The sequence below is a fragment of the Eumetopias jubatus genome, unplaced genomic scaffold (genome assembly GCF_037043125.1).
Source record: "Eumetopias jubatus isolate StellerSeaLion01/CBP00866 unplaced genomic scaffold, mEumJub1_p1.0 scaffold_11, whole genome shotgun sequence".
Classification (NCBI taxonomy): domain Eukaryota; kingdom Metazoa; phylum Chordata; class Mammalia; order Carnivora; family Otariidae; genus Eumetopias; species Eumetopias jubatus.
In genome coordinates this window covers 13885649-13896017 of record NW_028274817.1, presented here as the reverse complement: position 1 = coordinate 13896017, position 10369 = coordinate 13885649, and the positions used below count along the sequence as shown (strand labels likewise).

Sequence of the window (10369 nt, the reverse complement as noted above, 5' to 3'; positions counted from 1 at the left end):
CCCTGCCCTTAAGAAGACTGCCCTGACGGACATGGGACATACAGTCTACCAGATGGCCCCAACGTATGGTTTTAGTCACTTCAAACGTTCTAGTTATTGGCTGGTCGGTTGCCGAGGGTAGCAACTCACCGCATACTCCCTATCACCGGGCACCCACTTGTAATGTTCAGAATCAAGTTCAAAACTCAGATAGCTGCATGTGTGTCTGACTAACCACAGAGTCACTTAGCCTAGGATCTGAAACCAGTGCAGCAGGGCTACACAGACAGTTCTATAAGGCGGCAGCTTGGTTAAAAGAAAAAGACTATTCATATGTCATGAATTCTACCCTATAAGCTTGTGCTTCTTCTTTCTTCCTTTTTGCACCGTCTGGATTGTCTCCTTTCCAGCAACGTGATACCGAGTCCTGGGGCTGCAAGCTCATTTTAATATTCATTTGTGCAAGGACCCCCACTGTCTACGGGGACGGCATGTTCTGAAACTTCTGCTTCTACCTTGGCCCCTTTTGCCTCCTTGCTTGCCGGTGCATATCCAATCAGTCTCAAGTTTATTCCTTTCCATTTGCACTGCCACTGCCTCAGTTCAGACCTTTATCTCTTCCCATCTGGTTCACTCCAAGAGTCCAACTGGTCTCCTGGCTCCCGGGCTTTTTGGCTTCCCAGCCATCCTGCAGACCACGGCTCTAATCCTGTTGCTTTCTACTCAGGAACCCCTGATTGCCTGCAAACCCAAGCCTGCACTTTCTAGCCTCCCATGGGTCCGACCCATCTCTCTCCTCACTCTTTCACGAACCCTCCACTACAAAATGACTTACTTATTCTCCCTAGAAGACAGCTCAGGCAGGACAGTGCCTAACCATGGCATGTTGCAATCAGTGGTGAAACATGTTCAAAGAAACTTGCTATCAGCAGTAAAACACTGAGGGGGGGGGCAGGGATGGGTTGGATTGCAGGTTACCCCTATTCATAGACACATTCCCTCCTTGGGCTTTTGTGAGTGGGAGAGGAAGGGATGGGGTTTCGACTAATGCCCTGGCAACCTGGAGCCATGTAGGGTCACACGTATGGCAAAGGGAAAATGGGCTGGGAATCACTGCTTTCATGGAAGCGGGATCGTGTCTGAGTGGTCATGCCTGACAAGCCACACGGATTGTATCCGTTTTTGCCCCAGAAGCCCCTGGGAGGAAGGAGGTGCCCTGGACCTGGAGTCATAAAACAGGGCTGGTGACCCTGGATCAGTTACCTGGCCTCAGCTGACTCAAACCTACTTCCTACTAAAATTCTGAAGATTCACCATTGGGGTTTGGAAGGCGACTCTTTCACGTTAAGGTCTTCGGGAGTGCGTTTAATCCTATTTAATATGCGCAACGGCCCTTCAACCCAGGTGTTATCCTCATTTTACAGATGAGAAACCTGAGTCTCAGGAAAAGTGAGTAATCGGAAGTAAATGGCTAAGTTGGGGTTCGTGCCCAGGTCTGAAGTCAAACCCTCAAGTCTTTCCATGACACCACACGCCTCTGTATAGAAAAGGATTTTGTAAACTTTAAAGTAGTTTGTAAATGTATTTGTATTACTATTATTACTGTGCCAAGGCAAATACCTTGCTAAAATCACATCTTTAGAAACTACCATTAAGCTGTGATTTCCAGCTTAATGGAAACTCAATTGATGTTAAATTTCCAACCAAGAGCATAAAGTGCACAAAGAGGTTTAAAAATTCATTGCATATAAAATATAATTAGGAAAATAACTTGAATTTGGAGAGTGCATTTGAGTAGAAATGTAATTTAGAGAAAATCACTTTCCTAATTTCTTTTCAATTTGGTAAACAAGTCTTGTTTTTTCTTTCCATGACTAAATAAGTGCCCCCGTCCTCAATGTTCTACTCTAATTGATACAAGGCTTGCGACAATTAAAAGCAAATACTAACGCGTACTTTGTTATTACTTTCCATGCAGCATTCTAACTTTTAGGCTTGCTAAATATTATAAAAGAGTTTTTTTTTTTTATTTTTCAACTTAACACGAGTTCATTGGCTGTTGGGGAGGAAATGAACATTTTACTGTGCAACAAAAGAATAAAACTACCTTAAGCTGCTGCCCATTACAATAACTAGATCCTGCAAGACACATTTTACTGAGCCAAATAAACTTAATCCACAAATTAATGTCATTATACAAAAATGTAAGACTCAAATTTATATTGTCGTACCAAAGAACAAGCTGTCTTTAAAGTGCGGTTTTTAATTTTATACAGCCTGTTGGAAATGTCAATGGGTTAAGGCTTGTTTTTCAAGCTTCACATGTTCTGTACACGTGATGTGATACAAGAGAAGCAGTTCTCAATGTATAAATGCTGTCTTAGACTCAACATACGTTTATCTCACAGAATGCAGGGTGCATGGGGCTCTGGGATGCTCTGGCTTGGGCTGGAAGGCTCCAGAAAACTATCTTACCTTCTAATACCTCTACAGAGCTTAACCATATCATATGAGAGTGTTTCTGTGGAATCTTTGCATAGATTTCTACTTTGAACGATGAGAAGTCTACCTAGAACATCTGGAAAAGGATCAGATATCCCCCCCCCCCCCCCCCCCCGCCCACACACACACCCTCCTGCCCACACCCCTATCATGGTAATCACTGGAAAGGGGCAAGTGAGGCCTGAGGAGCTGAAGGGCCCGGGCCTCTGGCCAGTGGAAAATCCCAGGGATGCCATGCAACTGAGTTGGGTGGATCCCTACTACCCCTTTTTCATTAATCTAGTCCCAGAGAGCAGGCTGTCTGCTTTTTTTGTCCCCACCACTTTTTATTTGTGATCAGTCTCACTCCCTTCCCCAGTTCCTCAAAGACACAGACAGGACCGAATCCAGTCTCAGAATGGTCCCTACGCTCCTTGTCCCCGAAGCAAGTACAGAACACAACTCTGGGTTTTTCTCAAAGTCTTCATTGCTGACAACAGGGTAAACAGAGTGACAACTAACAAGAGGAAAAGGGCACAGTGGCGACACAGTGGTGTCTGTCACTGCAATGGAGACAGAAGTACAGTTTAGACCTGTCTTAGCACTCACTCTCCCCTCTCCTTGCTCTCTCTTTCAATCCGGGTCCCTTTCCCTCATGAAAAGGATGGGAGCCGCACCAAAGCACGGGAGAGAGGTGGGTATTTTTGTAAGAGAGAGCTTATTCCCAGGAAGAAATAAGAGCTACAGTAAGAAGCCTGAAGGGGAGAGAGAGGGGAAACCCCAAAAGACCTCAACCAGGGATAACAAAAGACTGGGGCAGCCATTCAAATATATGTAAATATGGGGACACATCAAGGTTGGGGTCTGCTTCTATACCCATATTCAGCTAATACATTACTGCATTTTTAACAAGGTGCCAACAGGCCGTGAATTTTTAAAGCTGTAGAGCTTTGACAAATGTCAGGCGCGTTGCTGGTATGATACTGCCATCTGCAGGCTGAAGGGAAGAACTTCAACCGACTGGCCTGCTCAGGCTGGAGGGATTTTCCAGTGTCTAATCATTCACAGATTCAGCAAGGAAAGAACAGAAATCCACCGATGTCCTTGTTTCAGCTGACACCTTCATCTAAAACGGGATTTTAGAGGCGCCTGGGTGGCTCAGTCGGTTAAGCAGCCGACTCGGTTTCAGCTTAGGTCATGATCTCAGGGTCATGAGATGGAGCCCCTGACGGGGCTACACGCTCAGCAGTGAGTCGCCTAAAGTTTCTCTCTCCCTCTCCCTCTGCCCCTACCCCCACCCACTCTCTCTCTCTAAAGTAAATAAATAAATATATTTTTTAAAAAAAGACAATAAAACAGGATTTTAGACCGAAATTTCTGTAAATTTCATTCAACTCTACCTCGCCTCTACTAGTCAGCATAAATCACCACAAAATGCATGTAACAGAGCTGAGATTATATTAGAAGCACATCTGGGGAAACCCCCAAGCATTTCAATTTAATTTTTACTCCTTACATGCAAATTAAAGGTAAGATTAAAAATTCAGTTCTATGGGACTCCAATGAGTCTTCCGTCATTTCAAGGGATATTTTAAGATTCTCAAAAAACACCACAAACTAAAATGAAGCAAATAGGATATGATAATCCCCCCAAAGTTGAGAACCTCTAAATTAACTTTAAATCATAATGTTTGAAGGAATCTGTGCTGTTATTATAAAATTAAATTCCTAATGTGGGTAAATGCAGTCAGTAACATTTCAGCACACAGAGTTAACAATAGAAACTTCACTGAACACTACCATTTCTTTCTGGAATTGCTATTCTCAGATTAAAAGGAAAAGAGGGGCATCTCTTTTTATTGGTATTCAGAAATTTGCCCTTATATACGCAAGATGTTTATGTATCCACCACAGGAAAAATGCTTCTGGATCTTTTTTTTTTCTTCATTGAAGATAGGTAGTAAAATATTAAAACATTCCCGGAAATGATAAAACCAAATTCAGAACTGTGGTTCCCTGTGGCCTGGGAGGGAGGGGCAGGAAGGAGCAGGGAATAGGAGAGAGTACACACAGGACTCCAACTGAAGCTAGGATTTGTTAAGCTGACTGGTGACTTGATTTTATCTCTGTTTTTCATCTGCTGGAAATACCGCATACCTTTCTTCTAAAAAGCAGCTAGTAGCCGGTAGCAGATGAATACAGTAGAAATAAGGAGTGGCTACAACTACCTTGTGCTAGATGCTGGGTCCTTTGTAGACATTATCTCATTTAATCCCCACACAAACCCACTTTGAGCTGAAGAAGCCAATTCTTGGCCAGTGTGGCTGAGAGGTTGGAGGCTTCCTTCTCTACTCAGCACCCGCCCCCCCCCCCCGCTACCCCCCCCCACCCCCGCTCACACACACATAGGGAGGAGGCTCTACCCCAGGACTGGCAGGCTGAAAACACTGGGACCCAACACCCTCACCCCCACTCACTTGTTGGGCAGAGGTTCTGTGCTGGGAGAGGCAAGCAGAGAAGACCAGAGGCTAGTGGCACAAAGATTTTGCCCAGGGAGGAAGACAGCCTATAGGAACAGAGAGTTCTGAAGCTCTCCCCAGAGGAACTGGTTTTAGTTGAAAAAGAGTGTGGGGGAGGGGCGCCTGGCTGGCTCAGTTGGTAGATCATGTGACTCTTGATCTCAGGGGTCATGAGCTTGAGCCCCACATTGGGGGTAGAGCCTACTTTAAAAAAAAAGAAAGAGTGTGGGGGAAATCCAAGCCTAAAGGCTCTTACAAAAACAATGAAGATTTTGGTGGCAAGCAAGTAGGAGGATGATGGCAGTTCGTCTTAATTAAGAGCAAGAATCTAAACCCTAGGCCAATTAGGTTACAAGAAAGAACCAAGGAAAGAGACAGCTAAGAAGGGTCAAAACAAACTTCAAAGACTGGTCTCAAAAGCTACTTCGTTGGATCAGATGACAGATCAATTTATGCCCCCAGGGAATTGTCAAAAAACATGAGAGCAATCAGCCGGAAATTAGTGGAGCCTAACAGCTGGATGTGATATGGAACTGGGGTAGACAGCTTATCAGGAAAATCAGGGAGAGATGGGCAAAGAGAACCCTGCTAATAAAACCACTGTCCTTTCAGGATGACTGTGTGCATGACCAAGGCTGGGTCCTCCGAGGAATGACATCAGAGGTGCACACTGTGGGCAAAACAGACCTCACTAAAAGAGTCTATCAAGTCACTAGACAAACCAAGAAGCAAACAACAACAAAAACACAGCCCCAGGAGGGGAGAAAGGAATCAGTGTCCAGAGTTGCTAAACCTAAAATTATTGCATAAAGTGTCTAGTTTTCAACAACAAAAAAATAGGTAACACACAAAGAAACAGGAATGTGTGACCCATATATAGGAGATACAAAGAGACAACAGAAGTGTGAGAGTGACAAAATGTCAGACTCAACAAAGACTTCAAAGTAGCCATTATAAATGTGTTCTAAGAACAAAAGGAAACCAACCATGCTTATAGAAATAAAGGAAGCTATAATGACAATGTCTCACCAGAGAGGATCAGTAAAGAAACAAATTATCAAAAAAAAAAAAGAACCAAATGGAAATTCTGGGGTTAAAAAGTACAATAACTGAAATTTTAAAATTTGCTGGAGCTGCTCAGTGGTAGATCTGAACTGGCAAAAGAAAGAATCAGTGACTTTGATGATAGATTCATAGAGATAATGCAATCTGAGAAAACGGGGGGCAGAGGGAACAAATAAAGAAAAATGAACCAGCTTCAGAGAAATGCAGGACATCTTTAAGCACAACAAGACATGCATCCTGAGAGTCCTGAATGAGAGGAGAGAGAGAATGGAGCAGAAAAAAATATTTGGAAAAAAAAATGACTGAAAACTTCCCAAACTTGAGAAAAATGTTACTCTACATAGCCAAGAAGCTCAATGAGTTCCAAGTAGGAGACATGCAAAGAGATCCATATACAAATTATAGTAAAAATGCTGAGAGACAAAAACAAAAGAGAAAGAGAAAAACAACTCATCATGGGCTATGGAACCTGAATAAGAATAACCGCTAATTTCTCCTCAGAATTAATAAGGGCCTGGAGGCAGTGAAATGACATACTCAAGGTAAAGAAACAAAACTGCCCACCAAGAATTTTATATCCATTCAAACTATCTGTCAAAAATGTAGGTGGAAAGAAAACATTCCCCAATAAACAAAAACAGAGAATTCGTTGCTGGAAGACCCACCTTACATGAAATATGAAAGTTAGATGATAAAATCAAGTAAATCCAGATGTAAATTCAAATCCACACAGAAAAAAAAGACCAGCAAAGATAATCATGCAATTATGAAAGACAGTATAAATACCTATTACTCCTTTTTCTCTTAACTAATATAAAAACAAATGTATAACGCATATACATTTCATATAATCATATCATGGGGCCTGTAACACATAGAAATATATTTTACAACCACAGCACAGTGGAGGTGGGTGGGAGGAAAGCTCTATTGGAATAAGGATATGATACCAGATAGTAACTCAAATCCACAGGAAGAAATAAAACACATAGTAAATGAGAATGTTAATGGAACAGATGCTCTAAATATATTCTTGTTCTCCTTTCCTCTCTCAGTTTCATTAATACACATAAAGTTACACCAAATAATATTTATCGCAATGTTACTGGGTTTGTAGCATAGAGAAGTAATATGTATAACAATAGTAGCCCCAAAAAGGGAAGACGACACAGAGCTATACAAGGAATAACATTAGTATATCTCGCTAGAATTAAGTTAGTGTGAATATAAAGGAGATTCTGTTAAGTTAAGATTATATATATATATATATATATATATATATATATATATATATATATAGAAAGTCTCTGAGCAACCACCAAAAAAAGGAATTCAAAAACTCACTGAAAGACTTCTGGTTTCAGCTCTGACATGTAGAGTTTGGAGGGCATCATTACTATTCTCACAAGAAAAAACACTGAACTATCTGAAAATCAATGACTTTTCTTAGATCCACTGGGAATTGAGATCACAGGGAAAACCACCCCCCTCCAAATCTGGAAGGACCGGTAAATACAGAGAATTAAAACAGAGCTCCACTTCCCTGAAGGAGAAGCCACTGGAGCCAGTAACTAGTTGCAACACTCAAATGCTAGTTTTGATGAATTTAGGAGTCTAAGTGTGGACTAGCTGGGCAGTTAAAAACTCTTGACGCAGTCTCGAGATTCCAATACTTTTGTGGGTTTTGCATCTAAGAGCCCATGCAAGTTCTCATGGTAAAAATTGGAGAAAAATCCCATTGTGTACTGTTCTTACACTTAAAAATTTGTTTAAGAGGGTAGATCTCTGGGGCACCTGGGTGGCTCAGTCAGTTAAGTGTCCGCCTTCGGCTCAGGTCATGACCCTGGAGTCCCAGGATCGAGTCCCAGGGTGGAGTCCTGCATCAGGCTTCCTGCTCAGCGGGGAGTCTGCTTTTCCCTCTGACCCAACCCCCTCTCGTGCTTTCTCTCTCTCTCACTTTCTCTCTCAAATAAATGAATAAAATCTTAAAAAAAAGAGGGTAGATCTCATGCTATATATATATTTTTGCCACAATAAAAATAAAAGGGAAAAGTTTTTTTAAGGTGGAGGAGAGGGGCATCTGGGTGGCTCAGTCACTTATGAGTCCGACTCTTGATCTCAGCTCGGGTCCTGATCTCAGGGTCATGAGTTGACGCCCCGCCTTGGGCTCCATGACGGGAGTGGAGCCTACTTAAAAGAAAAAAAAATAGTGAGGGAGAAATAATACTTCCTCAGCAAACAAAAACTGGGGGAAATTATCACCAGTGGACCACCTTTGCAAAAATTGTTAAAAGAAGTTCTTCAGAGAGAAGGAAACTTAGATCTACATAAAAAAGGAAGAGTGTCAGAGAATAATAATAATTAAGAGTCAGATTCATAACTGCCTGAGCTACTTTAATAGCATAATATGCTAGGAGAGAAGATAAAATGAAATCATATAAAATATTTAACTAAAACCAGAGAAGTCAGTAAAAGGGGGGTAGTAAAGAAACAAAGAACAAGTACAATGAATAGAAAACAGTTATAAACATGGTAAACATGAATCCAACTATATCAATAATCACTTTAAATGTAAATGGTCTCAATATGCCAATTAAAAGACAGAGATCATCAGAGTGGATTAAAAAACAAGACTCAACGGTATATTGTCTATAAGACATTGACAGAATAAAAGGAAAAGGAAGCAAAAGATATATAAAAAAATAGCTGGATTAGCTACATTAATTTCAGAAAAAGCTGACATCAGAACAAGGAAAACTATCAGGGATAAAGAGGGAGCATTACATAAAGGTAAAGGGCCAATTCTCCAACAAGACAAAACTATCCTTAACATGAATACACCTAACAACGGAACATCAAAATACATAAGGCAAACATTGATAGAACTGAAAGGAGAAATAGATAAATCCACTATTGTGGTTAGAAACCTCAACATCCCTCTATCAATAATCAACAGATCCAGCAGATAGAAAATTAGTATAGATATAGCTGAACTGGACAGCACTGTCAATCTAATCATCTAATTTACATTTATAGAATACTTCATCTAACCACAGCAAAATATATATTCTTCTCAAGCTCACGTGGAACATTCACCAAGACAGATCCAATTCTGAGACATAAAACAATGTAACAAATTTATAAGGATAGAAGTCAACAAAGGGTGCTGGGACATTAGACATAGACATGCAAAAGAATGAAGTTGGACCCCTACCTCACACCATATGCAAAAAGTAACTCAAAAATAGATTAAAGAGCTAAATGTAAGAGATAACACTATGAAATTCTTAAATAGGCATAAATCCTCATGACCTGGATTAAGCAATACTCATTTAGCTATAACATCAAAAGCACAAGCAACACATATTGGACATCATCAAAATTAAACTTAAAATTAAAACTTTTGTGCTTCAAAGGACACCATCAAGAAAGTGAAAAGACAACCCACAAAGTGGGAGAAAAATTTTGCAAATCATGTGTCTGATAAGAGGAATGTAAAGAAGAATATATAAAGTGTTGCAACTCAACAATGAAAAGATGAGTAGCCCAACTAAACAATGGGCAAAGGATTTAAACAAACATATTTTCAAAGAAGATATTATAGCCAACAAGCACGTGCAACTGTGCTCAACATCGTTAGCCACTGGACAGAAGGAGAGTGACTGCTACTGGCTACACAGTTGCTTTGGGGGAGATAAAAATGTTTTGAAACTAAACAGTGGTGATGGTTGCCCAACCTGGCAAATATATTAACAACAACTCAATTATACACTTTATTTACTTATTTATTTTAAAGATTTTATTTATTTATTTGACAGAGAGAGAGAGAGACAGCGAGAGAGGGAACAACCAGCAGGGGGAGTGGGAGAGGGAGAAGCAGGCTTCCCGCAGAGCAGAGAGCCCAATGCTGGGCTCAATCCCAGGACCCTGGGACCATAGACCTGAGCCGAAGGCAGACGCTTAACCGACTGAGCCACCCAGGTGCCCCTCAATTATACACTTTAAAATGGCGAATTTATGGGACACCTGAGTAGCTGAGCCGGTTAAGCATCCAGCTCTTGATTCTGGCTCAGGTCATGTTCTCAGGGTCCTGGGATTGAGCCCCGCATGGGGCTCAGCACTCAGCAGGGAGTCTGTTTGAGGATTTCTCTCCCTCTCCCTCTGCCCCTCTCCCCAGCTCGTGTGTGCATGCATGCACTCTCTCTCTAAAACAGATAAATAAATCTTAAAAAAAATAAAATGGTGAATTTGTGGTAGGTACATAATTTCTCAATAATAAAACAAATAATTCAATTTTAAAAATAGGTGAAGGATCCGAATAGACG

At 41.2% G+C, this 10369-nt stretch overlaps 1 protein-coding gene across 2 annotated transcripts in view; it reads right to left on the bottom strand.

Annotated features, from left to right (window-relative positions):
• Positions 1-10369, bottom strand: part of ARHGEF6 (Rac/Cdc42 guanine nucleotide exchange factor 6) — a 96395-nt gene that overhangs the window by 22154 nt on the left and 63872 nt on the right. The gene's annotated exons all lie outside the window — the stretch shown is intronic.